Raw genomic sequence first — 15,899 nt, 5'->3', positions numbered from 1 at the left:
AATGGAGGGACCCTGCTGAAATGCCCAGGCCTTCACCGGCACCCCAGTAGTTCGTACCTTAGCAGCAGAACTCATTAGCCCCAGAGAACAACCCTTGTAACCCGCCCCAGCAGCACACACCGGGTCTGCCGTGACTGAGGGGCCTGTCGGAGCACCCTTCCGCGCGCTCTCCCCCAGACTCTCGACACCACAGTCCTGCCAAGTCCGGCATGCAACAAACGCGGCTCCGCGTGGGGGGTAATCAGGAACTGTGACCTGTAAACCAGGGGGAGGGCAGTTAGAAGGGACTCGCCCCGAAAAGACCCAGGGGCTGGAAATCACAGCAGACGTTAAAGCCGCTCATATAAAGATATCCAAGGGCCCGTAGAAATAGAGCCGTTAAAAACGACGCGATGGGAAAGCCCAACAAACAAACGGAACCTGGAAGCGGGAATCATATGGAAATTCGAGGATTAGAGAGCTTTGCCGCCGGCAGCACGACCTCCGCCTCCGCCTGGGGGAGCGGACCGCGGATGGAGCCCGGCTGCCGAGGGGGCCCGAGGACTGCAAGGCGGAGCCACAGCAACGGCTCTCGAGAGCAGACAGAAAAGACGTTCAGAGGAAGTGAACAGAGCCCGCGTGGCCGAGAGATCTAACACACATCTGCTTCTGAGAGCGCCGCCAGAGTCGGGAGTGGGAGGACTCGGGGTCAGACACCCCCCAGATGCAGTGAGAACAAAAGACTCACAGAGGCGGGAATCTCAGCAAACCCCACAGGGAGGAAATTCTGAGGACAGGACGCGTGGGCACATCGCAATCACACCGCCTCGAGCCGAGGAGGGGGAGACACGCGGCCCCCCAGGGAGCACACGTGTGATGTCCGTTTCTTATCCGACACAACGGTGCCAGACTGCACGGCACCGGGGACACGCCAGCCCGACACTCCGTATCCGGGGACAGCGCCCTTTGAGCACGAGTGTGAGAAAAGACACACACAGAGTGAGAGAAGCCATCCCCTGCCCTATGAGGGGCGTTAAAGAAGGTCTTTCAGGGAGATTCCATCGAAAGGAGGCAGGGAAGGTACCTGCCCTTCATTCCCCAAGAAGACAGCCGCTGCCTCCTGAGACGGCGCACGGGGGACCGGCCCTCCCTCCACACCGGCCACAGGCGCGGCCCCATGGAACACGCCTGCATGCGGGCCCTGCACCCACGAAAGCCATTCCCCTGGCTTTGGTCACTGCGCTGTGCCTTGGAGCAAGCCTGGCCTTGTTCTTCAGAAGTGCACACTGGCGTGTTGAGGACAAAGGGCTGGCCACGTGGCTCGGGCCTGTCCTCAAACCATTCTGAAAAAGAGGGCAGGTGCATGCGTGTGCACGCGCGCATGTGTGTGTGTGTGTGTGTGTGAGGAGAGGGAGAGACTCAATGGTGAACAGGGGGCCTAGGCGGCCCGTGCCATTTCTCCGTAACTGTAAGATTAAGCTTTTTACAAAGGGTCCTTTCCATAAAGCTAAAGATGGGGGAGGTTGTTCGATGTCTGTTTCTCCGCTAGGAAATGCGCTCCGGGAAAGCAGGGACCCCGCCCAGGGTGGCTTGTCTGTCACAGGGCCTGTGTGTGTTGGAGTGGCCTCATTGCCGAGGAAGCCACCTGACATTCCAGGTAGGGCTGGGGGGCTGCAGGCCTGGGCCCAGCTCAGCCACCCCGTGTCCCAGAGACCCTGCGTCCCTCCCTGTGTCCCTGCCACGCCCCATCTCCATCTCTCTCTCTCTCTCTCTCTCTCCGGAAGACAAGCCACCCTCGCTGGGGCTGGACAGGTGAAGGACGGTTGTCATGCACATTTTTGCAGGGCCATGAAAGCATAAGTGAGTCATCAGCAGACTTGTGGCCCCAGAGCTCTGACTGGGGACGGCTCTAGTCCTCGGGACACCATATGATCTCAGGGCTGAGCCAGGACGTCACTGTGCTGGGGATGTGCACAAGCTGCCTCAGTGTGTCCCCAGGGCTGGGCACTGGTTTAATCATCACCACGGGCTGCTGACTCACCTGCCTGCCGGGTGTCTCCAGGTGACCCAGAGCCCCTGGGGGCTGAGATACCACCTACCCCCACCCCGCTGCCTCCCTCCCAGCCTCCTCCATCCTGGGGACAAAGTCAGGGCTCAGAGAACCACCTGGGCCACCAGGGGCCGGACAACCAGGGCCAGAGAAGCCAGAGTCGTGGACCCTGAGGAAGCAGGTCCAGGCCTTGGCGCACGGCCGCCTGCCCCGTGCCTGGCAACAGAGGAAACCGCAGCCTGGCAGGGCCCCAGAGTCACACCTCAGACGCTCAGCCGTTCCTGGACTGAGCATTCTTCACACACAACCCAGCCTTTGCCCGAGCCTGACGGTGAGGGGGGCAGGGAGGGGCCCGAACACTCAACTCTTCTGCTTCGGCCACATGTGCCATCGCCTGGGTCTCCTGTCTGCAGGGCGCCCGTGGCTTCTCCCATCGCCGCCCGGGGACAACCCGGGGACAGGCCTAAGGAACACAGGAGGGGCTCTGTGGCAGGCCAAGTCGTGACAGGAGGGGCAGCAGGGGGTGGGCACGGTCCCACCTCTCCCCACCTCCCGCTTCCCACCTTACGAGACGCCCGCCACGTGGGAGCAGGATTAAAGGGGAGGCGGCAAGTCAGGGGCCAGCGCTGGGCACCAGTGCCGCGGGGGAGTGCGGGCGGGGCTCGGACATCTGTGCCTCCTCAGCAAAATGGTCTTGACACCGTGACACTGAGGAGGGAGGGATGGCCCGTCAGCAGGTGTGCACCCCCGCCCTGCGGCTCTCACCACCCGGTGGCCCCGCCACACCTGGCCGGGCGCACGAGCCCAGCGGAGCGGCTGCCGGCGGCCTAAGCCCTGTGTCACGGGGACGTGGTAAAACATTCTCACCTGCCCCTCCCGTCCGTGTCCTCGCTCCTCGGAGGGGCCCGCCCCTGTCCTTGGAAGGCCTGTCCTGGCCATCTGGCCCTCGTCAGCCGCAGCCATGGGGGAGGCGTGGGGGAGGAGCAGCCGGCCCGAGGCTGAGGGTTGCTTTTTGAGCCCGGCTCAGCGGGGGCCTTGGAGGCTGGTGCTCCTCACTCTGCAGTTGGCAGGAACCCAGGGAGCTGCTGGGAGTGTGACCCCCAAGCACAGCGTGGGGGCGCGGGACAACTCGGGGAGCGTCGTTCCTGCGTCCCGCTGGGAGAGAATGCTCCAGCACGAAGACTCCAGAATGAGGCCCAGGCCAGGTCCCAGGCTCCCTGTCTGAGGAGGGTCCTTGGGCCACGTTCCCTCTTCCTGACTTGGGGCAGCCAGGTGGGGGGCGGGGGCTCTGGGCGGGGCAGCCCCCGGCTGGCGACACATCTGCCCCTTGGCCTGCCTCACCTCAGAACTGAGCACCCAGGCCTAGAACTGACCCCACCCCCAGGAGCCCCATCCCCCTCACAGCTGCACAGGGTCCTTAGCAGGCATCTGGGAAGGGCATGGACCAGGGTCAAGGTCACCCCTCCCAGTGCCAGCCTCAGGGCCCCCTCTGCCCTCCTGGCTGTGGGGCCTGGGGAGGCGCGTGTCTCTGACGTTGGCTGTGAAGCAGAACCAGTGGTCCCCCTCCCCCCACCCGCTGCGGCTGCTTCTCAGGACTGAAGGGCCGGGCAGTGCTTTGCCTGTAAGGAGCACTTCCTTGAGTTGTAAAAACAAACGCAGCCGGCGGGGCCCGGCCCTTGGTAGTGCAGCCGGGGAGCAGCTCAGCCACACCAGGACGCACAACGTACTTGCCAGGGCCTGGGTGACCCTGGGGAGGTGCTGGGCAGGAAGGACCTCTGGGAGGGACGGGAGGTCTCAGTGAGGTCCGAGGACGTCCTCCAGGATGCCTCGGGGGTGTGACTGGTGCAGAGAACGAGGGGCCAGAGGGGCTGCCGACCACGGGCACAGGGAAGCGGGGGCGGAGCGAACTGGGGTGGGCGTGTCAGCGGGTGGGGCACGGAGGGCAGGCGAGGAGAGACCCCAGAGGCAGCTCAGGGGCTGACACCGGGCGATGGGGTGGGGGTGGGGGTGGGGGCTGCTCCTGCCACCAGGTTTGTGCCTTTGCCTTCAGCAGCGGCAGCCCCACCGGGAGCTGTCTCCCCTGATGTCGGCACCCCGCCTGGGCGCCCGTCCTGCCACTGACAGAATGCTCCTGGGACGCGGCAGCTGGACGCTGATGGTCAACAGTGGGTCTCCCTGTGATCCCATCAGACTCTGTGCCAGGCCTGGGAGGGAGGAGGCATGAGCAAGGCCGTGTCCTGAGGCGGCTCGTGCTGGAGGCCGGGGCACGTGTGGCCAAGCCCAGGGCCCCAGCACCCGGGTGGGGTGCGGGGAGGGGTCCTCCAGGCCTCAAGGAAGCCCTGGAGCGGGGTCCTCTCAAGTGGAGACTGTGTTACAAGGAATGCCCTGACAAGGGAGAGCCCTGCATATTGCAAAGCGCCCGCCATCGCTTAAGGCCAAGGCCAAGAGCTTCCTTCCCCTCTCCTGAGTTCGCTGGTGGGAAAGCACAGCCAGAGAAACCCCTCGGGGGAAGCCAGGCCCCAGTGTGGCCCCTCGGCGCTCAGAACCAGCCAAGGCAGCCACGCACTGGTCCTGGGGAGAGCCAGGCTCTGGGATCCCCCCACCCCGGGCCGCCTCGCCCAGGTGACCTCTCTGCTCCTCCACCGTGCAGCCTGCCCCCTGGGCCTCCGGTCACCACCCTAAAACTGGGCTCACTCCAGTTTCCAGCCGTTGCCCGGGACGACCTGTCCTGGCCTTGCAGCTTCTGCAGGGTCCAGGGGTTCAGCAGAGCCTGGAACTCTGAGCTGCCCCCGCTCTCCTGGGCCACGTGGCCAGGGAGCCCCAGCAGGGCACCGAGTTACGCCTCCCAGGAGCCGCGTCAGCCGTACTCAGCGCGCTCCCCAGGCGTCCGAATTGTTCTCGGAGGAACCCAGGCACCCAGCAGCAACTCTTCCGGGAAATTCCCTGAGAGCTAAACCAGCCAAGCCAGCAAGGACCCCACCGCTGTGGGGACGGTCACTGCAGCGCGGTGTCCGAGAGGACGGCTGCAGCAGGCGCACGGCCCTTCGACGGGGTGGGTTGCTGTGATCTGGGCTGTGATCTGGACAGTTCATCCACACAGGGGGCTCAGGGGTGGGGGCAGCAGGAGTGGGGCGCAGAGGGTGCCAGCCGGGCACAAGGTCTGCGCCAAGCCCCGCGTGGGGGAGAGCTTTGCCCCCCTGAAGCCTGGAGGGGGAACCGAGGCTGCCTCACCCCCGGTCACACACAGCCCGATCCTTAGCCGCGACTCAGTGCCATCAGCAAGGTGACCACATGGCTCCCACGGGGGCGTGTGGACAGATGTGCCCGGAATCTAAGTGGAAACGGCAGGTACAACTGAGTCAGCACCGGCCCTTCAGACCTGCGCACACATGGCGTCTTTCTGCGAGAGAGGGGGTGGCGGGAAGGGCTCAGGACGCCATCTTCAGACTGAATTTTGCGAACTTTTTGTGCAGTACGATGGATTGGTCTTATACCCAGAAGGAAACAATACAGCTATTTTAAGGCTGGCAACTGGCACCTCGCGGAGGGGACTGTGGCAGGCTGAGTCATCTGGGGCGCTGAACGGAGTGGCTGAGGGCCTCCGTGTCACCAAGGCCAAGGACTGTCCCTGCCTGGACGCAGCAAGCCCTCACTCTCCAGGGGCAGGGACGGGGCCCTCGAGGGGGGCCCAGGACAGAGGTGTGGAGGGAGGGAGAAGAGCGCTAGTCCCTGACAGCTTTGTCACCAACATATGGGACGTCCTTCTGTTCCCCCAGCTCCTCGCTGCCAACAAAGAGACATCAGCAGCCCACACTTAAAAACACACACATACGTGCAACACCCCCGCCAGGGCGGGACGGGGGTGGGGGGCACAGAAGCACCGTGTCCCCTTTCGCAACAGCGACGGGGGAAGGAAGGAGCACAGGCTGGCCCGTTGTTCCAGACGGTGTCCCGTTGAGCGGGGTCTGCAAGAGCCACCCACACGCCCGTGACGGGGTCCCTCCAGGGCTGAGCGCGGCACCCGGACACCAGCAGACACGCCTGCTCCTTCCAGCTGGGCCAGGGGCTGGGGCCCGGCGAGGGCTTCCTCCCTGTTCTGCAAACTCCCGTCTCTGCTTCTGAGAAGAGCAGGCACCCCACCCCCGCCCGTCCCCAGCAACGAACCCAGCAGCCCTCTGACTGCGCGCGTGGACTTGATGGATGGGCAGGGCGTGGAAGATGACGCCGGGGCCGCAGGTGAGGCTGGGAAATTAAGCCAGCCCCCTTAGGTCATTCATCACTAGCCCCTCGCTCCCTGCCCCCTGCGCGGGGTCGGCCGCGGCTCCCAGAGCAATTTGTCAGCCGGCGGCTGTGCTGCCACAGGACGGGGACGCGGCGTCGCTCTCCAGGAAGCCGGGGCCAGCCCACTGCCCGAGCCCAGCGCTGCTCATTTAGGCCCTTGCAAGCTGCCTGCCCTCGACTTGGATTTAATGGCCAGATAATAAGGCATCAAGTGCGTGTCTAAAGGACGAGGCTCTCCTGGAATTAAGCATCATTTAAATAATCACTTTGCTTTCTTGGCACGGGCCCACCCTGCCAGCCACCGCCCCCCCAGCTGCTGCCCTGGCTCTGGCCAGATGTCGCTTATCTGCTCATTTCTGAGAAACGTGATACGCAGCCCTGCCCAGTGCTCCCCATTCCCATTTTGTAGCCCTGCCTCCGGGCCTGGGGGGCGGGGGACAGGGGGCGCAGTGATGACCCAACCCAGGTGGCGGCGTGTGGGGCCACATGACCCGTCCTGGCCGATGAGAGGGGAGCCACCTTTCCAGCCAGGTGTCTCTCTTCCCTGCCCTGGCCAGGCCGCTGGCTGGGCCACAGCGTCAAGGACAGTCACCCTGGAGGGGGCTGCCCCCAGCGCAGTCTCTGTGCGTGTGGGAAATGATCCTGCGTCTGTGCCACCACCGAGGACGGGTCCCCCATCACGGCAGGGGGACAGAGCCCAGGTGAACGCCCCGCAGGGGGCCCTACCGTGTGCTGGGCTGGGGGCTCAGGGCAGAGACAACAGTGTGGGCCTTGCCCAGAGTCGGCAAGAAACCTCTGAGTTGTTTCTGACTTTTCCATTCTGCAAACAGAGACCAGCTTCTGCGGAGGCAGGTCGCCCCCAGACAGCCAGCAGCAGAGCCCCAACTCGCTCCTCCTTGGTCCTGGAGCCCGGGCTCCCAACGGCCCCCACAGGGGACATTCCAGGGGCTGTCGGGTTTCAGGGTGGTCTGGGGGAGCTCAGACGAGCCGCTGGGGTCAGAGGCGAGAAGTCCCGGCTCCCTGTCTGGCCACCCGGTGATTTCCGTCACGTTGTCCTACAGAGGCGCCTGCTGAGGTCAGGCCCTCCGTGAGCAGAGCGGGCCGGGTCGCGGTCACAGACGCTGTCCTGCGCACGCCGTCTGCCAGAGATGCACGGGCGTGGGGGCGGGGCAGGTCAGGGTTATCTGCACGGAAACTCACCAGGGTCTGTCCGGGGCAGGCAGTCTCTCAACAAGCACTTATGGGCAGCCTGCTGCGTGCACGGCCCTGGGTGTCCTGGGCCGCAGACTTTTTTTATGTTTTATTCTTTGGTGGGGGAGTGGAAGTTCAGGCTTCTCTTGTGAATACTGTGCCATCCTCTCAGGGTACAGAGGCCAGGGCCCACCGTGAATCCGGGCAGGACTTTGAGGGCACTCTGATCAGCTCGGCCCTGCCATCCTGGAAGATGCTGCGAACCCCTGACCTTGTTCCCGCAAGGCCAGTGCCGGTTCCCGAGCTCTCCGCAGACAGGTTCCTCACTCCTCCGCAGCAGCCAGGGCCACGCGAGGCCACCGGGCACGCGAGTAGGCACCCCGGTGGGTGCAGTTTTGTTTTTGTTTTTGTATTTTTACTGTGTGGTTGCCTCTCACTCGCGCCCCCAGCTGGGCACCTGACGTGCAACCTAGTCATGTGCCCTGACTGGGAATCGAACCAGCAACACTTGGCTCGCAGGCCGACGCTCAATCCACTGAGCCACAGCAGCCAGGGTGGGGTGCAGTTTTCATGAGGGCCAGCTGCACGTGGGACTGGGGCCAGGGGCTTGCCTGGGCCCCTGGGCGGGAAGTGGAGAAGGCGTCTAGCCCTGAGGGCACCCACAGGTGCACCCCCTCGGGGCCAGGATGACTCCTCAGTGCCCCCACATCTGCCCATCTGGAGTCCAGGGCTGGGGGAGCCAGCACCCCAACTCCTGCCCTTGGGGCCCTGGAGCGGCCCCTGGGAGGACGTCACTTCCCTCGTGAGACATCAGTCCCCATCCACCCCCCCCAAACATCAAAGCCACACAGTGAGGTCTCCCAGAGCCCACCCCTGCAGGGACCCCCTCCTCCCACACGGGTCCCCACCCATGCAGGGCCCCCCACACACACGGGCCCCCACCCCCACTCCCGCGCGTTCAGGAGCCTTTACGCCTCTGCACGTGGGGCATCTTTGTCAACTTTCAACGCGAAGAATAAACACGTACAGAGGTGTCGACGGGCTGGTTAAAAATAGTCCCGTCTATTAAAAGGTGACACATGGTGAGATGCGCGGGGAGAGGGGGGGCTGGACGCGTGTCTTGCCTCTGCCCTGCCCATCCTCCCAGACGCTGGTGCCCGACCGACGCCCTGACCTGCCCGCGCCTCCAGGTGAGTGTCCCCGTCAGGCCAGGCGGGAGGCAGCGCGCTCTTGACTTATTTTCTTGGCAGAGGCCAGTTTTTAAGTCAAGGACTGTGCCTTCCCAGGGAACGGCTTTTATCAGCTACCGTCTGTTGCTTTAAAAAGAAAGGGAGGCAGAAAGAGCCGGATCCCAGCCAGGGACCATGCGCTCAGATCAATGGTGGAGCAAGCTGTCTGTCACACCAAGGCCAGTGGCAACGCCAGCCAAGTCACCCTGATGAGCTCAGGGATGCCACCCTGGCACGGGGAGGGGCCACCCCACACAGACCCACCTGCAGAAGCCGTGACAGACAGCGCCCAGAGCCAAGGGCTTAGAGCAGTGGCCCCTGGGGTGGGGGGCGCAGGGCGGGGACAGCAGAGCCCAGCCTGTCTTTACCGAATCATCACCACTGTGTTTCTCGCGCCAAACGGCCCCAGGCCCTGGGCTGAGGGTTTCCGGTGTGCCGTAGCCCGGGCCTGGCAGGCTGGCAGGCTGGGAACCAGGGCCGGGCGGCTGCGGAGACCGGGGCGTGTTTGCCAAGCCGTGGAGGTGACCACGCTGAGCAGCAGTGCTTGCGTTCCGAGGGGTCTCGGGAGAGGACAGGATGAAAGTCTGCGCAGGTGGTCCCAGGGACCCCTGACCCCCGTTACGCTCTGGTTCTTCCCGCCGCTGCGCCCAGCTCTCCGGGGCCGGAGGGGAAGCTGGCCGTCGGCAACCGGGCTGCAGGGAGCCTGCCCACGGCACCTGAATGTGAACTTGAGCCGCTCTCAGCTACCAGCTGTTTGCAGATGGAAGCGAGAGACCAGCTGAGCGGCTCTGAGTGAAAGCAGGAACGGCCCGAGGGAGCGGACTAATCCAGTTTCCTCCTCCTGCTCGGAGGGGAGAAGGGAGAAGAGCTCCACCGGGAAGAGAGAAAAGGACCAGCCGTGCCGAGCTGACCGCTGGGGCCGTTGGTGGCGCTGCCTGGGCGCCCGCTTCGTCATCACTAGCAAGAGTCGCGAGAGGCCCCGGAGCCCCCGTGGCCCCTGCCCCAATCCTGTCTCATCCACACAGTGACTCTGTCCAGCGGGTGGTGTTCATTACCCATCGCTGCAAAGACTGGCACAAATTACCCCCAACTCTTAGCCACAGAAGACAACAAAAAGCACTCTCTCTGTTTCTGCAGGTCAGGAGTTGGGGAGCAACGGACCAGACCGGGCGGTTCTGGCTCGGGGTCTCGTGGGAGCTGGGCTGCCTCATCTGGAGGCTCGAGTGGGGCTGGAGGAGACGCTCCCAGGCCGACGCCGTGGCTCCCGGCAGGAGGCCTCGTTCCTCACGTTCCTCACGTTCTTCACCACGGGGGCCGCTCTGCAGGGCTGCGGGCCCCATGGCACGGGCCGGCCCCCAGCACGGGGCATCTGAGAGAGACAGGCACCCACGACAGAAGCCGCGCTGCCTTTTCTGCCCCGGTCTTGGGGGGCATGGAACACCCCTTCTGCAGATTCACGTTGGCCACGGAAGCCGACCCTGGGGCAGGATGTGGGGGGACCACCAAGGTGTGCTACCCGGAGGCGGGGCCGCTGGTTCCCCATTTTACAGATGGGCAGACTGAGGCTCCGGCTCAGTGAGGCAGAGGCAGGCGGGGGTCCCGGGCTCCCGTGGCTGCTGGGGTGAGCTCTAGCCTGGAACTGCCGCTCACTGGGACGTGTGACCTCAGGGGGTCACTCAGTGACCTGGGCCTCAGTTTCTTCCTCGCTTCAAGAGAAGCAGTAAGCCCTGTGCTACAATGTCGCCATGGTCCTGAAGGCCACGTGGGCAGGGGACAGAGCTGAACAAGTCCCTGAGGTGCTGGCCTGGGGTCCAGCACTTCTCCCCCCCGCAGGCCTGCATGGCAGGCAGGGAAGCAGGAAGTCAGCCCCCGGTCAGGGTGGGGCTAGAGGTCAGACCTCGTGGGCCCTGTGTCCCCAAGGCCTGCCCTGCAGGACCCTCCACGTGGACAGAGGGTGTGGCGCTGAGAGGCCCAGACACGGCTGCTCAGACCTGTCCTGGACCCGCGGGGCTCTGTCTCAGGGACCCTCACTGCGGCCACCCCATGTGATGGCATTGTCATCAGCCCCCTGAGGCCAATGGAAACTAAGGTGAGTTACTCCCGAAGTGGGAGAGCTGGCGGGGAGCCGGGCCCACGCCACCCCTGCTCCCAGCTCCTGCAGGGGGCTGTGCTGGGCCCACCAGCCTGAGAGCCCGCCGCCGTACCTAGCTCACCTTCGACTCTGCGGCTGGTCACGTGGCCGGAGCCCTGCCCCCACGCTGCGGCCGCTCCCCAGCTCTCGTCCCTCTGGGCATGAACACAGAGAGGACCCTGCTCCCCAGCCCCGTAAAGGGCCCCTCTGTAGCTAACTGGACACAGACAGACCTCTCACAGCTGTCCCTTGGTTCCCCCTGGCCTGGGAAATAAAAGCACCCCTGCCCCCACCGCACCCCGGCTGACTGCGCAGCCACTACCATCTGGAGATGCTCCCCCCGCCCCTCTGGGACGGCTACGTTTGTCCCTTCATGCGCCCGAAGGGGCGATGGGTCCTTGTCCGAGATTGGAACCCAACATTTCGGGGAACGCCATCACCCAGCGTGAAACATACGGGCTGTTTTCTGTTTCCCTCAGACACAGGTTCCTGCGTGTTTTCGCGTTTTGGAGTCGCATATTTATTCGTACGGAAACTTTCCAGCCAACTGTGACATGGGGCGCTGAGTCATTGCTTTGGCGCCTCCCGACGTCCCACAAAAGATGGAAAACACCAAAAAATATTGTGGACACTGAGCTTCCGGAAGCAGTTTTCTCATTAGTGACTCACAGACGAGCAGAACACGGGTCCACAGGTCTATCCTGTCTCCCGGGCCCGTGGTCTGGGGACATTAGCACCATCGCTGGGCCGGCACAAAGCTGCCACCACCGGCCACCTCCCCAATGCTCTCCTGTCCCTCGGTGCCCAGTGAGCCCATCGGGGGCCCCTTGAGGCTCTCCTGGCCTCCCTGTGATCTCGTGCTGCCTCAGTTTCCCATCTGTGAAGTGGGGATAGTGGCGCTTGTCTGTGTTTCCCTCCTTCTCTCTGCGAATCAAAATCCTTCCCGCCCTCTAAACACACTGTCCCCGGGAAGGTGTCTGCACCCCCCAGGCCATTTGCTGACCTTTCTGCTCCTGTGACTCAGCTCAGGGCCTCATCGTGGGACATGGAGAGGCCGGGCCGGGCCGGGGCGTCCTGTCGCCGAGGCCACCGCACTGAGCTGCGGCAGCGCCTCCCCAGGCAGGTGTGCCGGACGGTCACAGACACACTGTGGAGGGGGGGCCAGCGCCTGCCAGTGGCCAGAAGACAGGGGAAGCTCAAGGGAGGCCGCCTCTGGTCGGTCCTATCACTTTCTTGCTCAGCAGATCCGTGCAGGTTCCTGATGCCGCCGGCCTGAAGCTGCCAAGCCCGTCCTCGGCATCCTCCCCACGTGGTGGCCCCAGGAAGCCTTCTCAGCCCCACACGGCGCCTAAATGGGACCTGAGGATGAGGAGGAACCGCATCCCTGCCCTGTGCTCGCAGCCAGGCTGCCTCACCGCTCCGAACCCCGTTTCTTCGTGCAGAAATCGGGGGAAGCAGGAACGTACCACCAGGCATGCTCCGCCCTCCCCTCTGGGGCCCGGGCACCCTCCCAGCCCGCTCCCTGGAATTAGGTCCCTGTCCACCTCCTTCCGAGGACCTGCCAGGCTCCCCAGGACGGAGGCAGCATCTGGGTTGTCTCTGCCTCCCTCTGAGCAGCTCCCCGCAGCTCCCTGCCCCTGGCGTACCGAAGGCCGTGAGTACGTAAGTGCTGACCGGACCCCTATGTGGCCCTGCAGCCTCACCCCTGCCAAGGGCACGGCCTTGGCCCAGAAACCCCTGGACTCCCGGACGCCCCGGTCCACGTGCCCCTGAAGAAGCCATCCGACCCTGAGGAAGGGAAGTCGGAGGACTTGCAGCCGCAGGAGGGGAGCAACGGGGCCTGGAGGCAGGTGCGGGCCCACCCCTAATGCACAGGCCACTAAATTAATCACCAGGGCACGGGGAGCGCCGCCGTCTCCTGGAAACCAGCTCCGGCTTCTACAGCAGGCGGATTTGTTAAAATATCGAACCTATTCTGAAGAAAATGAAAAAAGCCACACAAGATGCTCTTCCTCCTGGCCGGGGGGCACGTCAGGGGAGGGCAGACGCCACCCGCCAGCTCTCTGGGCCCGAGATTAATGACGCGGAGGTCCAGAGGGGGCCCGTCTCCGACCGCCGGCCTGCTGCAAAACCCGGGCAATGCGAGGCTCTGAATCCGTGCGCTTGCCGTGTCCACGAGCATCCGGGAAGGGCTTTACAAACGTCTTGGCTCCTGCGCAGAAAGCCAAATGCGCCCCGACAGAGAGAGGTATCCGTCATCCTAAGGAAGGGGCTTTCTGCGCAGCCCGGAGCCGCTGTCACTGCCGCTGCCGCCTTCAAGGACAAGCCCAGCTCTCTGCCCGTTAGCAGGGCTGAGCGGTGGGACCTCGGAGAGGGACCTCGGAGAGAAGGACAGCTGGCTGGGGGGCCCCACCTGGAGCCTTGCTGTCTGCCCTGGTGGCGAGGGATCTGGGGGGAATAGGAATCACCCCCGAGACGTAGTTAGCCTGGTTGGGGGCAGGGGGCTCCCAGCTCCTTAAATCCACCTTCCAGCACGTTCTGTCCATGACACCGAGAGGCTGGGGGTTGCGCTGCTTGGCCGGGGGCGGGGATGAGTCACCACCCAGGCTTCCAAAAGACAAGTCTGGAGTGGACCGGCCTCCCGGAAAGGCTGTGCTCTCCTGCCGGCTTAGGGACGGCTCAGGGAAGACGGATGGGCTGGGGGCCCGCACCAAGTCTGCGCCTCCCCACGGGGTTCCACGGCAGACATCACTGAGTGACCTGCCACTTCGGCCTGCGGAGTCCGGCAAGCCCTGCAGTCGCAGGCACTGGGCCCAACGGTGACAACTGAAGCCACGTGGCCTAAAGCGACAACTGACCGTGGGTTTGCTGGCAGGGCATGGGCAGCATCTCGTCCACGAAGGCCGGGGGTCTCCGACGGTCAGGGCTGCGCTCTTCCAGGAAAGATAAAAACTGCGTCTGAAACTGCAATTCCCTCCGTGACAACGACAGTGACGCTACGACCCGACACTGCAGAGGACATTTTGCCTTTGATGTGCGCGTGGACAGTGTACACGGAGCATTTCCAAGGGATCGCTGCTCCCGTTGTCACGAGCACAGCGCACTCACACGTGACGGGATGCGGGACAGGGCAGAGACTGCTCTGTGTGCTGCTGAGACGGGGATTCGGGGCACCGACATCTGTCCAAACCCACTGACTGTACCACCAGGAGCGGCCCCGGCCCTGGCTGCTGGGGCTCCGTGGCTTGGGCCTTGTCCCACGAAGCCAAAGGTCACCTGTTCGATTCCCGTTCGGGGCACAGGCCTGGGCTGCGGACCTGGTCCCAGATCCCCGGTTGGGGCACGTGTGAGGGGCAATCGATGGATGTTTCTCTCTCATGTCAATGTTTCTCTCCCTCTTTCTCCCTCCCTTCCTCTAAAAATAAAACCTTCAAAAAAAAGTGCCCCTCATGTCAACGGTGGCCCCGGGGTGACTGCGACATGACTTCACCTGTGACAGACACACCACCCTGCTCGGGGCCTTAACAATGGGGGAGGCTAGGCGGGGGTCGGGCCAGGAGGAGGGGGCATATCTCATCCCTTCTGCTCAATTTTGCTATAAACTAAAACTGCTTTAAAAGAAACGAGGCCTATTTTTTTTAAGTGGCAAAAAATTCCAGAAAGGCAAATTTTAAAAGCTATAGTAATAATAAAGCAATAGAGAAACTATATGTACAGGGGTGTATGGGAACTCTACTGTCTGCTCAATTTTTCTGTAAATCTAAAACTGCTCTAAAAACATCTATTAGTTAAGAGGGAAAAAACAGAGGCAGCTCAGGGGCTGGGTCACTTTGTCCCCAACGCCATGGTACGCAGCCCAGAGGCAGGTCTGGCAGGCGTCCGGTGCCCGCAGCAAACCCGGTTGCTAAGCCTTCACTCTCCCACGGCTCTGATCTCCGTTTCTGCACTTCATTCGAAGGGGGGGGGGGGCCTGGTCCCAGAGCTGGGAGGGGGCGCCCTGGTCCCAGAGATGGGACCGGCAGCCTGACACTGGCGTCCGGCCACAGGGCGCTTCTCATCCCCACCATCCTCCATCTCCCTGATTCATTCTCCTGCCTTCCATGGGGCGTATTAACGTCGGGTCACAAATATGCCATCAGTTCTTCTGAAGGTCTTATTTCATTCTGATTCAAGAACGTGTAATCTTGAGAAAAAATAATTACACAGGAGAGCTGCAGCTCCGACCTGAACTCACAGAATCAGGGAATCTGAGAACCAGAGAGGGAGCGAGAGCCGGCGCTCTGACCTCACAGCGGGGAGACCGAGGCCCAGAATAACGCAAGGACCCGGCACGTCAGGGAGCCCTCCGGTGCCAGGCGGGACAGGAGGTGTGCGCCTCGGGCGTCTGTAAGAGAGCAGGGTCCCGGGCCTGGAGGCGGTCCCGCGGACCAGAGCGCCGCCGCTCGGAGATGGCGAGACGACCATCACCACCGCAGCCCCCGGCGCAGCCCTGGAGCCGGCCCCATGCTGGGCACATTACAGCACCACGGGGGTCGGGGGAGCGGAGGCGTGGAACATTCTGGAAACGCTCCCAGTTTCCTGCGAGGGTTTGTACCCATGCTCACTGGTGCCCACACCTCCATCGCTCTGTGTGGTTGTCCCTTCTCAGGAGCCGCAGACCCCTTTCTGAAGGTCTTGGAGCTGGTCCCCAGCCCCAGACGCAGGAGCTAGAACTCCGTCCACCACGATTCCAGGCCCTTTCTTGTTGGGCCTCTGAAAGCCCCATTTACAGACTGGGGTGGGGCGGGGATGGGGGCAGTAGGGCTGCCAGATAAATGCATGACACCCTGTCACACCTGCCATTCAGGGAAACGACAAGTGATTTTGTGGGTGTAAGTGTGTCCCCGAAATTGCCTGGGACGTACTTGTATTAAAAGATGATCTGTAGTCGCTCTGAAACTCGGGCTTCCCTGGGCGCCGCGTTTTGTGTCAGGAAGGGAGAGTGCGTGTATGTGATGGTTGGGGGCGGGGGTGACATTTAAATATTTTAGTGTTTGCC

At 63.3% G+C, this 15,899-nt stretch overlaps 2 long non-coding RNA genes across 3 annotated transcripts; one reads left to right on the top strand and one right to left on the bottom strand.

Annotated features, from left to right (window-relative positions):
* Positions 1–2,385: 2,385 nt before the first annotated feature.
* On the bottom strand, positions 2,386–3,014 carry LOC150013910 (uncharacterized). The gene is made up of 3 exons (XR_016510834.1): positions 2,897–3,014; positions 2,593–2,737; positions 2,386–2,492 (listed from the first exon to the last, which is right to left on the bottom strand). It is a non-coding gene; the product is annotated as an uncharacterized LOC150013910 (long non-coding RNA).
* Positions 3,015–4,071: 1,057 nt separating this feature from the next.
* Positions 4,072–14,230, top strand: LOC150013909 (uncharacterized). 2 transcript variants are annotated; one of them, XR_016510604.1, is made up of 3 exons: positions 4,072–4,194; positions 9,868–10,819; positions 11,341–14,230. It is a non-coding gene; the product is annotated as an uncharacterized LOC150013909 (long non-coding RNA). The 2 variants fall into 2 exon arrangements; XR_016510605.1 differs by lacking the exon at positions 4,072–4,194 and adding an exon at positions 8,498–8,691.
* Positions 14,231–15,899: the final 1,669 nt, after the last annotated feature.

This window comes from Furipterus horrens, unplaced genomic scaffold, assembly GCF_987537825.1.
Source record: "Furipterus horrens unplaced genomic scaffold, mFurHor1.1.pri manual_scaffold_4, whole genome shotgun sequence".
Lineage (NCBI taxonomy): Eukaryota > Metazoa > Chordata > Mammalia > Chiroptera > Furipteridae > Furipterus > Furipterus horrens.
Note: the sequence above shows the minus strand (reverse complement) of the source record. Positions and strands in the feature narration are given on the sequence as shown.